Source organism: Symsagittifera roscoffensis, chromosome 5, assembly GCF_963678635.1.
Source record: "Symsagittifera roscoffensis chromosome 5, txSymRosc1.1, whole genome shotgun sequence".
Taxonomy (NCBI): domain Eukaryota; kingdom Metazoa; phylum Xenacoelomorpha; order Acoela; family Convolutidae; genus Symsagittifera; species Symsagittifera roscoffensis.
This window is the reverse complement of record NC_087066.1, coordinates 7,291,059-7,306,319: the sequence shown is the minus strand read 5'-3', so window position 1 is coordinate 7,306,319 and position 15,261 is coordinate 7,291,059. Positions and strand designations below refer to the sequence as shown.

Genomic DNA, 15,261 nt, shown 5'->3' with positions numbered 1-15,261 from the left:
CAATTAAATATCTTACGTCATAGTTGTTTCCTCCTCCCCCTACCCCTCCCCCCGTGACGGCGGCGTCTGAATAGGAGAAGATGTGTTGTTCAGGCTTGAACAGAATGATCGTGCCCAGAGTGATGTTGTGGTTGGCCATCAGAACATCCAGGTCCGCATCCTGAAAACAAACAAAAACACTTAAAGTTTAATTGGAGATGTTTCAGAATAGTATCAAAGCCGGAGGTAGTTTTTAGTTTTAATACCGCAAGATAAGGAATTTTCAGCTACACTGCTCTCCATACTTTTACGTTGACTTAAGCGTATAAAATTGGGTTACATTAGTTTGCGAGCGAAAAAAAATAGCATCCAATATTTTCAGGATAGATTGACTTGAATGTGCTTAACCAATTTGTTTGCCAAGTGTTTGTGTTTAACCAATTTTGATGGACTAAAAAATTGACTTAAAACGAACTCAAATCGATCAAAAAACACTTTTGTCTATGCGGTTTTGTACTTTACAATGAGTGTGTCGTGAAGTTTTCAGAACAAAAATTTATAAATTCTATCTTTTTTTTCTTATTAAAACTTTAGGCCAATATACTTCAAACCCTAAAACAATTTTAAAAAAATATAACAGCACCCTGATATGATCATTTTTGTAATATTATGAGAAGGCAGTAGCGGATTTAGTGGAAGGGGCGTGGAAGCGGACGCCCCCCCCCCCCCCCCCCTCAGGGATTCGACCCCTGCCAACCCAAAGGGTGCCCCTTTGTACTATTTTGAGATATTCATTTTTGGCTGACTGACCTTAAAATTTTTCTAAAGGCGCCTTTGGCGCCAATCTATACTAATTTTGACGGGGGAGCGCCTGCCTAAAAAAACGCAATTTTGTGGTCAAAATTGATCAAACAAAATTTGCCAGCGGCGCAGAAAAATTGGTCAAATTAGGGTCTTTATAGTGGTTTGAAAGAGCTCAGAAAAACAATTTGGTCAACCTAAAAAAATGTCGACAAAATTTTCAAAACTTTTTTAAACCCCCCTTGAGAAGTTTCTAGATCCGCGCCTGTGTGAAGGTGATCTAAATGTTGCAAATGTGATTTACCTATGAAAATTTCTTTGTTGATAAGAAAGTTCTGTTTCCCTATAAATTGTTTGACATTTTTTGACTATTTAAAACATGCGGTACCCAGAGGCTTTTGAGTTATCTTGCTGATTTAATAAGAATACAATAACTGGCAAATCTAAAACTATGTTCGATTTCAATCCATTTTAAATTGATTCAAAACGATCAATAATAACAACATTAGGAACTGAAAGTAAATCTAAATTAACTAAATCGATCTACTCGGAACGTTTAGGTTGGGATCAATTTCAGAGCCTGAAAACATGATTTAAGTTGATAGTGTAGATTTTGTTAGTCACAAAATTCCATTTGAATTTATCAAAAATGATTTTAAAAAGGTTTTTTTTTCTGCACTGTAAGTTCAGCAGAATTTTTTGTACTCAAGAAAAGTTTCCATCAGTGTAACCGTGATCTAGTCGTCAGTTGAGCAGATTTATTTACCGCAAACAATTAGTTTCAGGGTATCCCTTCGAAGTTTCGAAATGTAAGGGTTGCCGTGGTGATAAAAAGTAATGGTATGCAAAAACTCTTCAAATTAGTTTTCTTCGAAGTAGTTTCAACACTTTCTCGCAATTTTTCAAAGCGAATCAGCAAAACAATAAAAAAACTAAAAGTTAAAAATTATTTCCGCTCCAAAAAAATTCCACCTGAATATATTTTATATTTTTTCCAGTTCGCACATCAGCACAAAAATTGAATGAAAAGCATATTTTATAAGTCCAAAAAAATGGTATACAGTTTGTAAAAGCTGATAGGTTTTGAAATGCTTAGAGAAAAATTATTAAAATCAATTCAAAGAGACTCAAGTTAATTTGGGTTGATTTAAATGCCTCAAAAACAGGTATCAAACAAAAAAATGGATTTATGGCAATCCTAAATTTTATTAATAAATTTTAGTTCTGACAATTGAAAATGGGGAGGAACTTTGTATTCGGGTGTGTTTTATTTTTTTTTTCTTTTTGTTCTCCACGCAAAATCAGGTACCACAAAATAATCATCGGACGGGGTTGAGTGATATATCATATTAAAGACCCTAAAGTCGTGATTCGAACCACATTCAGAAATTTAAAAAAATTTCCTTGTCGAAAAAACCGGTTTGAAGTTTTCGATTTTATTCGGGTGTGTTTTATTTTTTTTCTTTTTGTTCTCCACGCAAAATCAGGTACCACAAAATAATCATCGGACGGGGTTGAGTGATATATCATATTAAAGACCCTAAAGTCGTGATTCGAACCACATTCAGAAATTTAAAAAAATTTCCTTGTCGAGAAAAACCGGTTTGAAGTTTTCGATTTTTCGTCGTAGTTTGAGCAAAAAAAGCGAGCAAGCTGTCTTATTTCAACTGCCTAAAAGCTGACAATAGCTCAATCTAAAACGTATAAACTTAATTTTACTAGAGTAACATTAGTTTACTTTGAGTATGTTAGCGCCTTTTTGGAATCAAAAATTTTCAAAAATTCAAAAAACTGCAAAACTTGAAAAACTTCAAGTAACTATTCTAAAAAATTTTTTTTCAATTTGCTTATTTTAATATGAATGTCGATTATACCTAGTCTCCAGTTTTTTCGTTCAGCTCCCTTTACCACAGCACGCCAAAAAAACGACAATAGTTTGTTTTGTAGGACTATGGTAGTACATTCTGTGACACGTGCACAGTAACCGGCTATCGTTGTTTATCTTTGATTTTGGATTATTATGAACTGATATGAAATCAATTTAAAGTTATCATACTTACATTGCCTTTTTTCTATTTCTTATTTATTTATATATCTGGGATTTACTTCTGTAGAAAAACTGTACCGTAAAAACAACAACTCCGAGTCAACAAAAATCTCATTTTTTCCTTTGTCTCAAGAAGTATGAAAAAGCAGAGATAATTGAAACCATGCTACAAAAACTGATAGAAGTTGAAATGGATGTTGAATCGAAAAGAAAACTTTTGCACGCTCTTATTTCAAGTTCATATATGTTGAGTTTTTCTGATATTTTCTGTTTAGATTTAAAAATCCTTAAAAAATAATGTTGTTTCAATTGCAGTAAGAAATAAAAAACAAGTGCAGTTATGCAATTTTTAATTCAATTTTTTTTCCCAGAAAAGTGCGGATTATTTGCGCCCGATAGTCATTTTTAATTTTTTAAAGAAAAAATCTAAAATATTTTGATTCCTTGAGCTTACAATTAAAAAGATGTTATACAGATAAGAAACGTGGCGGGAAGATATGCAAAAAACCATGAAAGTATTTTCAACTATTTTTGAAGATTTTACTTTTTTTCCACTAAAATATACTTCTGCAGATATATTTAACATCAGTCGAATTGTTCTGAGCTTCGCCCTGATTCAAACACTCTTGTTTTACTAACGGTTCATAACCAAGAACTTTTAAAAAGTAATTTGATTCCATGCGAAGCCAAAAATGAACGTCTATAGACTTTTTCAGTACGCCATATTCCCTCATCAAACCAAACGAAAATTGAGCAAAAATACAGCAATTTAAAATTGAATCTCAGTTTTCTCGCTTCATTTATACACTTGGCAATAAATCCTGATTTAAAAAAAGTAAGTTAATTAAATTTACGAGAAACATATTAGACTCCTTGCCCTCTAAACCTCCCTCCTCCCAACTAAAATGCAAAAACCACTTAAAAAGTAAATTTTAAATTTTTCAAATCCATACTTCGGTAGTGTGAACAATGTGTTTAAAAACTTTGCAGTTTGAGCAAAAATTTGTTTCAATTAAGATGGTATTAAGGGGTAGAAAAAAATGAAGAGATTTGGGTAAATTTGATGAGGATGTCGGGGGTTTGGGTGAATGAGAATAGACAGTGGTTGTTTCTCATAATAACTGACGGGACAAGCGAGTATCCATGTGAAGGTGGACGTGAACATGTTGTAGTGGGAGGCACAGTCCATCACCCGTCTGCAGTTCTCCCCACTCCCTATCACCACGAAGTGCTCGAAGCTGTCACTCTTGTTGAAAGTGCTGCACAACACCAACACAAAAAGTATATAATTTTTAAATAGAAGAGACTTAACACAAGTAGTCGGTGGTTGCTGTCTGTGCAAATAGCACCTGTTTCTCAGAAAAACAATAATCAACTTTGAGAAAAAACTTGAAAAATATATTTTTTTAATTTTTTCAAATAACCATTTTAAAAAATTTTTTGTAATACCATTTTATAAGTTTTCACTCACTTCATTGTTTATGTGTGGCTGATTTATTTTTAAAAAAAAATATGTTCACAATAAATTTAATACAAAACAACGCCGTAGTTTAGAGTGACCAAAGAAATCTATCACGGAATTTTCTCGACTCACGATTTAATGGAATTCAAAACACAGCAATTCGTCTCCAAATTTTCTTCGATAAAAGCAAAAATCACAACAAAAGTGAAAATTGATGGTTTTTTCTTCAATTTTTCAGTTATTTTTCTTTTCTTTATTGAACCTGTTATTTGGTAAATTTGCTACACTCAATACAAAAACCAAATAGTACAAAATACAAATTTGTTAGTTTTTTTGTTCCACTCAAGGACTGAGATGAAATTTGCTTTTTAGTCGTGATTTCGTTTCGTTTATATTTCAAAAAATAATAATAATATCGGGAAAAATAGTCTCAAATTTTGGCGTTTCAGAACTTATATCCTAGTTAAAAGGTAGTTCAGACAAGAAACGCGCAATCACGTCAAAATAACTTTAAAAAATTTGAGCTACCGCGTTGAAAGTTTGAGATTCTATAGGTAGCAAAAAAAATTGACATTCAATTTGCCCTGTGTTAATAACATTTTGACGATTATACTTTAAGTTCATCTTAAACCCCAGCATACGTTCACTGTTCAAATTGAGTTTTGTTCTTCCGACCAATAATATTCGGGAGGAAAGATGTATTCGGGTATTTTTTCTCACACGCAAATTTGGAACAAAAAGCATGGAAAATTGGAATTGTCAGACAGGAGCAGGTGATATTTCATTTTAAAGGCCGTACAGTCGTGTTTTTATAGATATTTAAAAATAACCAAAACAATTTCTCATTTTTGAGAAAAACAGACAAAAATTCAGTACAATTTAAGGAGTGCAAAGCCAGCTATTAGAGCAAAAATCCAATAATTAAACTGGCAAAAAATTTAGGAAACTATTTTGGATGGTTGAGTTAAAGCTAAAACAAAATCTAAAAAAAATTGAATTGAAAAAAAAAAGATTATTTTTTTATCAAAAATTTTTGTTATTCGTTTTAGATAATTGCAGCCAGTAAAAACTGCTTAAAACTTGAAAAAACTATAAGCTTGGAAAAAATGGGGTCACAAATTTCTGAGCTACTTGCACAGCAACCGGCAGTTTCTGTAATTTTTCAGCTTCTTTTTTCAAAGTTAAAAACTAAGCAAACGTATTCAGAACACTGCGTACAGCTATCTACTATTTTGTTAACTGACATTTTACCTGAGTTCTGTTTCCAGATCCACCTCGAACTGTTTGCTAGTGTCGATCTCGTATCGGAACACATTAGTCTGCGCCAACTTCCTCCGGAATCGAACATTCCGAGCATCGTCTGAAAGAAAGCAAGACTCTAGAGAGAACTCTGGTGGCTTCAATCAAAAGCTACCACATGATGAATGGTTTGCTCGGTTAAAGAGTCATTTTAAAGGAAAAATTCGTAGTTTTAGATAGTTTCCCAGTAAAAATACAAATTTTCACCTTCAACTCCATTAATACCAGTAGTGGATCTGGGGGAGGGGAGGATTCCCTCTTTGGTACTATTTAAACAGTTCCATTTTTGCCTGACCGACCCTAAAAAGTGCTTTTTTCCTTTTCCCCCATCTGAAAGATTTTTTGAGTAATTTTTGTTCACATTGTCCGATTCTTACAAAAGTTGGCATGCGGACTAATTCGCCCGCGCTACAAACATATTTATTTAGTCTTCATTCATAACCTTGTAAGACTCCTCGTTACTCCATCAAACTGATAATTATGTGATGTGATGGGGGGGGGAGGAAAAAGAGCCTTGAAAAACGTTTCTGAAGGCGCACCGACCTTAAAGTTTTGTTGTAATTTGGGTAACAGCGCACCAAAAAAAAACAATTTTCTGGTCAAACCTTCCAAAAAGCCTAAAAACGTCGTTTTTTGGTAGTTCTTATTGCGTTCTGGTATTTCTTATAAAATCATCTTGGCCAGCCTAAACAAGAAATCTCGCTTTTTAAGAGAAACTTCGAGAAAACAATTGCATAGCGTTAGTTCGAATTGATTTCACATTGTCCAATAATTTATAATGTTAGAGAGAAATAATTTTTCACCATGTCACTTACCGAAACCATTGGACATTGTATTGTCATGGACTAAAACCAGCCGAGTCCAGTTCCTCATCACTATGAAATCTATCAGAGGCTCCTCCACCAATTCACTGGAACCACCCAGACTCACAGTGAACAACCTCTTCCCATTCGTATTCTGCCCCCCTGTAGTGTCCCACGTAGTCCCCCCTTGCTCCATGGTGATGGGGGAGATGTCTGGATTGAGTGGGAGAAGAGGGTGTAATCCCCCAACAAGAGATCCCTGGAGAGAAGTTGAAAGTTTCAGAAGAAATTCAATTCAAAAATCATGTAATAGATAACTTCAATATCTTAAATCATAACAGTTTTGTAGAGAAAAAATTGTACCATATATTGGTTTTTTAAAAAAAGCAAAAATTTAGAAATCATTTGTAAAAACGAAAGTATGCAAAAACATTTTTAGCAGTTTTGAAATTAAGTTTTTGGTTATAGATTATTTTATCGCACGTAATTGCAAAATGTACAGTCACCGGAAATTGTTGCCAGAAAACTGAACAGCTTCACGAGAATTTGTTGACAGAAAACTTCGAGATTTTTAAAATTAGAAAGTTTGATAGGATAACGCTCAGTTCATATGCATATGAATGAAAATCATAGCACTGGAAAACTACCACTGGAAAAGCTATCTACAAACCTGTGAGACAGATGGGAGTATGTGGTGTAGGTTCTGGTCGTGGAAACTGCAGCCACTGTTTGTTCCCAACATCAGGTGGGGCAGAAGGAGAGTGTCGGTCTGGGCCACCAGAGCATTGGAGGAGTAGCAAGAGACATAGCTGATCAGCACACTAATACTCTCATGTTCTATCATTCTGCACACTAAAAACAAACAACGTTTAAAATACAAAAAAGAGTCGAGGCTTTTGTTTTTGTTTATTAAGAAAAGAGTATCGAGAATTGAGGGATTATTAATAACACTCAAAGCTCAAATGAAGGCTTTTTTGTTCCGACCGTTGAAAATGGGGAGAAACTTTGTATTCGGTTGTTTCAATTTTTTTTTTAATTTTCTTTATTTCCTCACAAAATCTGCTACCACAAAAAATTATTGGAATGAAACAAGTGATATATCAAACTGAAGCCCTTCAGGGGTGGTTCGAACAAATTTTTATAAAAGTTTTAATTCAAATTCGAGCGAGTAAAGCAATCGAGTAATGTTCGTTACCGAAGAATTTAACTTTTAATTAGTCTTTTTGGCTGAAAAATCTTGATTTTATTTAGAAAAAAAAGACTAGTTTGGAAAAGCTAAAGCTGTGAAAACTAAAAAATGAAAGCTAAAAATTTCTTCTAGCGCTCTATGGGAAACAAAGTGTTCTGAAAATTTTTACCAAAATAAAATTGGAAAAAATATTTCTGAAGTTTTTAAGTCATTTCTGTAGCAATTTGCATGAGGTTGGTAATTGTTCGACGAAAAAAGACTAGTTCTTGATTACACGACACTCTCGCAAGAATAAAGATTAAAATTATGACTTTTGATAAATATTGAAAATTACCAAAAAAAATACGAGCTATTCAGTTCATAACGTAGAGTTTTGCCACTGATTATGAGCTGCATGCATTCCTTTTTTCGATTGTTTTCTGGCTGAAAATTACGTAACAAGAACGGATGACGAGCCTCAAAACACAGCCGATTTCTGGATTGGTAAGCAGAATCCTACCTGATGACATGGCACTGAATGATGTCTTGTTAAGCAGGAACTCGAAGACATCTTCCACGGAGACGCCTTCGAACTGTGATTGATAGTAGCCCAGGCTGGTTTTGTATTCCACGTTTGAATACAAATCGGGATACTCACTTATGACACCTGAATAGAAATTTAAAAAAGTAATTAGCAATCAACAAAAAAAATACGCTGTCAAGTACCTTTTGTTTCTCTTTGAAATGAAGCCAAATGAAAGGCTTAAAAACAAGAATACCCGGCTTGCAGTGCAAATACCACAAAAGTGCCGGCCTTTTGAAATTTAGGAATTGATGTTAAAAATTTGGGGCAGCTCAAACAAACTAAAATTTCAGTAATCAAATGTGCAGTTTTGTTGAAAAAAAACGCCCAAAAAATTTTTCTTGATTAATTTTCATAAAAACGATTTTTCAAATAATCAGATGCTAGAAAAATATCCTTTGCATGTTTAGAGGGAAACAATTTTTATGCCCGGAGTAAATTGAAGTGGTCTTATTTGAGATGATTGTATCTAAAATATTTCAATAGAAAAACTCAATTCAGTTTTTATTCCGATTATTTATTAACGCTGGAGTTATGAAGACTAAATTGGAAAAACAACTCTGTATTTTCACTTCGAGAGTTTTAAGAGGAGTGGTCACTTAAATTTGTAAATATGTATTGGATGTATTATCCGATATAAATAAAAGTTTTGTTGTTGTTGTTATTATGCAGATGCAAAGCCAAACAAGGAAAGCGGTTTACAGTGCAAGTAGGACAGAAAGTTCCAACCACAGTCTTAAGAAAGACAAAAAGATTTTTTTTTCAGAATTTAGGTATATTCGACAGTCATAACACAAAAAGCAAATTGGAAAACCATTTTTGTAGCAAAATTGTCAGTGAAATGAAAAAAATGTAGAAAAATCAAAAAAATTTGTAAACATCTTATGAATTTTGATTTTTTTTTGCAATTTTTTGATTCCCAAAATGGCACAAGCAAACTTCAAAAGCTAATTTCGCATGAGTAAAAATAAGTTTTTAAGGCTTCAAATTGGCTTAAATTAAGCCTGCTTGCTCACCCTATTCTCTTGAACTTGGGCCAAAAGTCAAAAAGTTCAAACTGGTTTCTCTCGAAACTGAGAAAAAAAAATTTGAAACTTTTTCCAGTCGTTTGAATCACGATTGAAAGAGTTTTAAAATGAAATATCACTCGACATTCCGATTATTTGTGGCACCTGATTTTGCGCGGGAAAAAACTAAAATACAAAATTTCAATGGTCGGAAAAAAATGATAATATTCTTGTGTATGGATGCAAAAAAAAAACATTTTAGAGTAAAACAATTTTCGCGAGTGTCTTAACGATCATAAATATGATCATTTGATTTGCAAGTTTGTGGAACTAAAAACATTTTTATTGTAAACAAACTCGATATGATATTCTTCTAGGACTATTACTCATATGATGTGTTGCCCGAAGCCTGTTAATTTTTCCACACTGCAGCCAGTCAGAGTTTTGCATCACTTGCGATAAGACACAAGCGCAGCATTGCAAGTTACCGAAGGGAAAATGAGACCGAAAGAACAAAATCGACAAAAAAAAACAAAAATATGCTCTGAAAAACAGTCGAAAAACCCAACCACCAAATTTAAATAAGCTTTTAGTATTTACAAAGCGGGCATTAAGGCGACAAAAAATTAAACGCCCATTGGGCCCGGAACAAAAAAAGAAATTGTAGCTAAAAATATTTTGTGTAAATATGAACTAAAGTACAAAAGTTTTCTCAAAGTTAACATAAAGCCTTTTTGTTTATTGTCGTGGTAGCCCTAATTTCATCATTACGAGGCCAAACTGTGTATTTTGTGAATTGTAAGCGGATTAGGCTAGAGGGACGCTCACTTCGTTCTCTTTTTGTTCCTTTATTTTCTTTGATCGTTCGTGATTATTAAATGACTCATTTGGCCTGGAAATGACTCATTAAAAAGAAAATGACAACCAAGAGCTTACCAATTTTCCATTTTTTACTGGAACTGCAGGAAGTTCGTTGAAGGAGAAGTGTGAACAACAAATAGCAGGAAAGCATCTGGCTGACTTGCGTGGACTTCACTCTAGATTTGACTAGTTCTGATCAACACATTAACGACGGAATGCTGAAATAAAAGGAATCATTTCATAAAAAAAAATCAGCAATATGATTAAAAGTTTAAAAACCTTATTTTTTGAGGATAAATTATTTAAAAAATTAGTTTGAGTGTGTGATGACGGGTGTTAATGTATAAGAGAACACCCTTTACAGGACATTCACAAATGATTTTAAAAACGCACAAAAGAGCAGTTTTGAACAAAGTGTATTTGGTTTCGAATATTTTAAGAGAAGAGCTCAGAAAGTCAATGATAAACAAAGAACGCGCAAAGGTCAATTAATTTAGGACATTTCCAGAAACTCCTCGCGGATATCGCAGATCTGTACATGAAATTAATCACAAACTGGGTTTTGATTTCAAAAACAATATATAAATTTTCGGGTCATACAATTTAACAATTTTCAATAAAAAATTTTCGCGCTGGTTATATTGTAATATAATTTTATCATTGCCTGTAGACAAGTTATCATAGACCTACCTTTCCAGATTTTTGAAAATAGGTAAAGTATATTGACTGACATAAAGTTAGATGTATTACTTTTTAAGCAGTAATTGAAAATATTTCATTTATAACTAGTAAGATTAGAATAATTTTGCCAAATCCGATCAGATAAAACGAATTTGATACTCATGTAATTTTAATTAAAAGAAGAATTCAGACAAAAACATGTAATCAATTTTAGCAACCTGAGTTAGGCAATCTTGGTGCTAAAAATAACCAATAAAAAGCTATGACAAATTTTCTTTTCTCCATAAACATATTTCGAAAAGTACCATTATATAGAAGATAATTTTAAAATCCCTTTAAAATTCGAGGGTAAATGTTTTGTCCGACGGACGAACTGAATTGAGGCTTAGCGATATAATTGATTAAATGCCAGGGCGATTAGAGCTTCCGATTGTTTAGCCCAAATGGGGGACTACACCACTGAGTGGCCCTTATCTGGTCAACCCCGTCAGGTTTATAACCCCCCCCCCCCCCCATCTACTATCCCCTCCACATCCCCCAGAGTCCCATAGAAGCCTTTAATTTGCACCGGTTAGATAGAAATTTAATATCTGTGAGTACCACACCAATATAAAGTACAGACCCACTTAACTAGCAGAAAGATTAGATGAAGGCAACACATAGAAAAATGTTTTTCCAATTGATGTATCTAAAATGTATTTCAAAAAAATAATGGAGCTTATCCGAGAGCATTGTGAAATTTTGAAAAAAATATGCCAATAAATGTAATAATTCAGCCATAATTTTGTAGCAAAAGGATACTTTCTCAAGATTTCGCTCTCTTTGATTTTTGAAGCGTTAAAAATATAATGTATCGACCATTTTTAATCTTCTAAGCCAATAAAAAGTTTGTGATTCCAAGCAAATTTGGTTTAAAAAAAAGGCGTCAGACGAAGCAGCGGAAAAAATGCTTGTGAGCAAAAGTTGAATATAAAGATTTTGCTCATTGATTTTTGAGCTATTTCGAAACCCCAACACTGAACTCAGCGTGGCAAGACTATTCTGGAACACTGAAAATTCTGAATCTGAAATTTCGTTACAAAATTACAAGTCATTGTTTCAGACAAACTCAATTCGAACAATATTTCAGGTTTTCATGAAAAACTTTTCGTGAAACAATTTGAAAAATTTTCATCGCATGATGAGCTCGCTCAGAATGTTTTTTTTGGGGGGATTCGCGTTTTGAAATAATTTGAAACTTTTTAAAATTTATTTGCTTGAACAGTTTCGTAAGGAAACATTTTTTTACATGCTTCTTTGGGATCTGAATTATCTTAAGATACTTATGTGTTAACCGCAGAACCTGCTTAAAAAATATATATTTTTGGACCTATTCATGTTAAGAAATATCATGAAAAATTTAGTGTTCTATCGCTTGATATGCTTGCTGAGAAAAGCTTAGATTTTGGAGAAACAGTTTATGTTTTAAGTTTTTTGTAGTATTTTAAAGTTTCATTGCTCGATGAGCAAACTGAGAAAATTTTATTATTCTGCAAACAAAACTTTTACTTTACAAATTTTTTCAAAATTAGCTCTCTCGAGAAAACGCTATAGACGCCCTGTTATAATGGAATACGTTTCATTTGTTTTGGGTTATTTTGTTACATAAACCCGCCTATTTGCAAAAATTGATTAAAAATGGGCTAAAATCCCTTTTTCAATTACGCAAAAAAATACCATTGTATATCAATACTAAACGCATATTTTTTTATTATTTGTGTGGCAATTAATTTCATAAACCCTATATTGTTGTTCCGACCATTGAAAATGGGGAGGAACTTTGTATTCGGGTGTATTTTGGTTTTTTTTCGTTTTCTTCGCAAAATCAGATACCACAAAAAATCATCTGAATGAGTCGAGTGATATATCATATTAAAACGTTTACAGTCGTGATTCAAACGACTTTAGAAAATTTGGAAAATTTTCTCAGTGTCGAGAAAAAACGGTTTGAAATTTTCAATTTTTGTTCTAATTTCGAGCTAATAATGTGACCGGGTAGGCTTACCATAGCTTATTTGAGCCTAATTTAAGCCCTGAAAACTTAGTTTTACTCAAGTAAAGGTAGTTTTTGGAGTTTTTGTAGCGCCTTTTTGGGAATCAAAAGCTTGAAAACTTAAAATATTTCCGCAAAAAAAAATTAAATAATAATTTGAAATGTTTTCAAAATTTTCTTTTTTCGTTTTTCTGGCCGTTTTTCTTAAAATTTTTTTTCCAATCGACTTATTATATTATGACTCTCAAACAAGCCTAAGTTCTATTTGTTCGTTCAGATCGTTTTATCACAACATGCAGGAAAAAACCGACACCAATTTGAAAAAGTTTTTTTTTGTAATTTTTAAGACTGTGGTCGGAAGATTCTGTGCTACATGCAGAGTAATCGGCCAATATTGTTGTTTTTGATTCAGTTTAATCCAATTATATATTTTGAGACCTAACCTTCATAAAAAACATTTACACAAAAAATACGAGCAAATGAAATGAAAACTAGATTTTGAAATTTTTTAAAATGTACTCACAGCCATCATTTTATGATTTTAAAAGCTCAGTTAAAATTGATTTATAAGCTTTCGAAGATTTTTGAAATTTTTTATTGTGTGTGCATTTCAGATAACAGTTTTGGATTCCGCTTTTTTGATGGGTGAACCCCTTTATTAAACAATTTTGATTCAACTTTTTCGCTGCCAAAGGATGCACTCTATGAACTTTTATACATCATTTGTCAACCGACCGCGTCATTAAGTAATTTTGAGATGAACGGCTGCGCTAAAAAACGCCGTTTCTGGCGTTTCTGGCGAAAACTGTTTTGAAATGCCAAAAACGGCATTTTTGGCTGTTAATGCGAAAACAAGTTTTCTGTGTCATTCAGGATAAACCTTACTTTCAAATCAGCCCACTTTTGGAAATCATTTTAAAAATCTTCTACGCCAAAGGAAAAAAACTCTGATTCCGATCAAATTTTGTCGAAAAAGGTGTCTGAAGAAGCAAAAGTTGAATATCATGATTTAGCTTATTATTTTCTAGCTCTGTCGAAAATTTAACGTTATAATTTTTGCCAGTTTTTGTGGTCCGTAGGCTTTTTTACGCTCGGTCGGAGGGACTTCGAAAAACTGGAACGTCATACGGCACGCTCCTGTGTTTGCTAATATTACATTATGGCTTAGAAAGCTCATAAAATATCGAACATTAATGTTTCGGAAAGTGGTTAAGTTGTTGGTATTAGTTTTTGTGATAATAGTTTTAAGATCCCTGCTCGAAAAATGGTATAAAACTAACCCTCGTAAAGTAAGCCAGCAGAACATCTGGGCAATAACAGTCACCTAGATTATCTATGATGTTTATTTATGGTGTTTTAAACCGCGTTACATTCAACGGAAAAAATGCCAGTGAAAATCATTTTTTTAAGGAGCCAAGTTTAGTTAAACAAGAAATATTAACTGAACTGGATAAATTGACGAAAACGGAAATTATTTGCACAGTTCCCCTAAGGATTTAAAACGTCGGTCCTTTCAGGGACAATAAGTTGAACCTTTTGGCCTTTGAACCTTGTGAGTTAGAGGACATTCGAATTAAACACGACGATTGCTTTTTATAGTCAATTTTTTGCCAAATATCACGATTTTTATGCTAATATACAAATAAAAGAGGTTCCTGCGAATCGCAGAGGAGCTATCAGTAGGCCTAAACAGTCCTGTCGAGGATAGCCCATTTGTATTATTTCCCCACATTCCAGACTGTGTTATTTTGTTGAGCGAAATTCTTTTTTTTGCGACTCAAGGCCATTTTTTTGCGTCTAGAACTTTCACGTGGTAGCATTGTTGCAGCCAAAATTGGTCAAACTGTGGTAGGCTTGAAGCTAGAGGTCAAGTGAGAGCTCATTCTCACACACTATTGTTGCCATGGCTCACTTAACGAATGGGCTATCGGAAGGAAATGCGTGCGCCAGACATGTGCAGGGATTTGACCTCCTCGTCACCCAAAATGTTGACGAATAATTTATCGACAAATAATTTCAACCGACCTTGAACCTTAATTTTTTCTGCGGTCGCATTCGACAACCAAAAAATCTAAAGAAAGATGCAAAAAATTAGATGCAAAGTAATGATATTTTCGAAAAAGATTTTCAAGTTTTTCAAATGTAGAATTGGTGATTCTACTGTATTACATGCTATAGTAACCTGAGCGTAAGATTGATTCGTCATTAAGTTAAGTAGTACAGCAAACAAAGGATAAAGTTCGAATTAGTTCAATCTTCGAAGATATCGTCCCTCTTATGCCAGAAAATGCAGAGGAAGTAAAATCTGCATAGCCCCCCACCCAAATAGAAACCACAGTGGCTAGGTTTATGAAACTCATAGGACGGATACTAGGGATGATTTGACCCGGGCATGCCAAAATCCATAACCCTCGGATCCCCCGGCCCCAAGTGATAACGGTTCCCGGAAGTGCAAATGGCCCTGTCAGAACACGGTAACCAGCGGTCGGAATGGAACCAAAATATAGTATGTTATATAACTAGTTGAGGGAATTTTAA

General features: G+C 33.6%; 1 long non-coding RNA gene across 1 annotated transcript; it reads right to left on the bottom strand.

Annotated features, from left to right (window-relative positions):
- Window positions 1–63: 63 nt before the first annotated feature.
- Window positions 64–5,619, bottom strand: LOC134846866 (uncharacterized). Its single transcript, XR_010162828.1, has 3 exons — window positions 5,541–5,619; window positions 3,954–4,086; window positions 64–160 (listed from the first exon to the last, which is right to left on the bottom strand). It is a non-coding gene; the product is annotated as an uncharacterized LOC134846866 (long non-coding RNA).
- Between the last annotated feature and the right edge of the window lie 9,642 nt (window positions 5,620–15,261).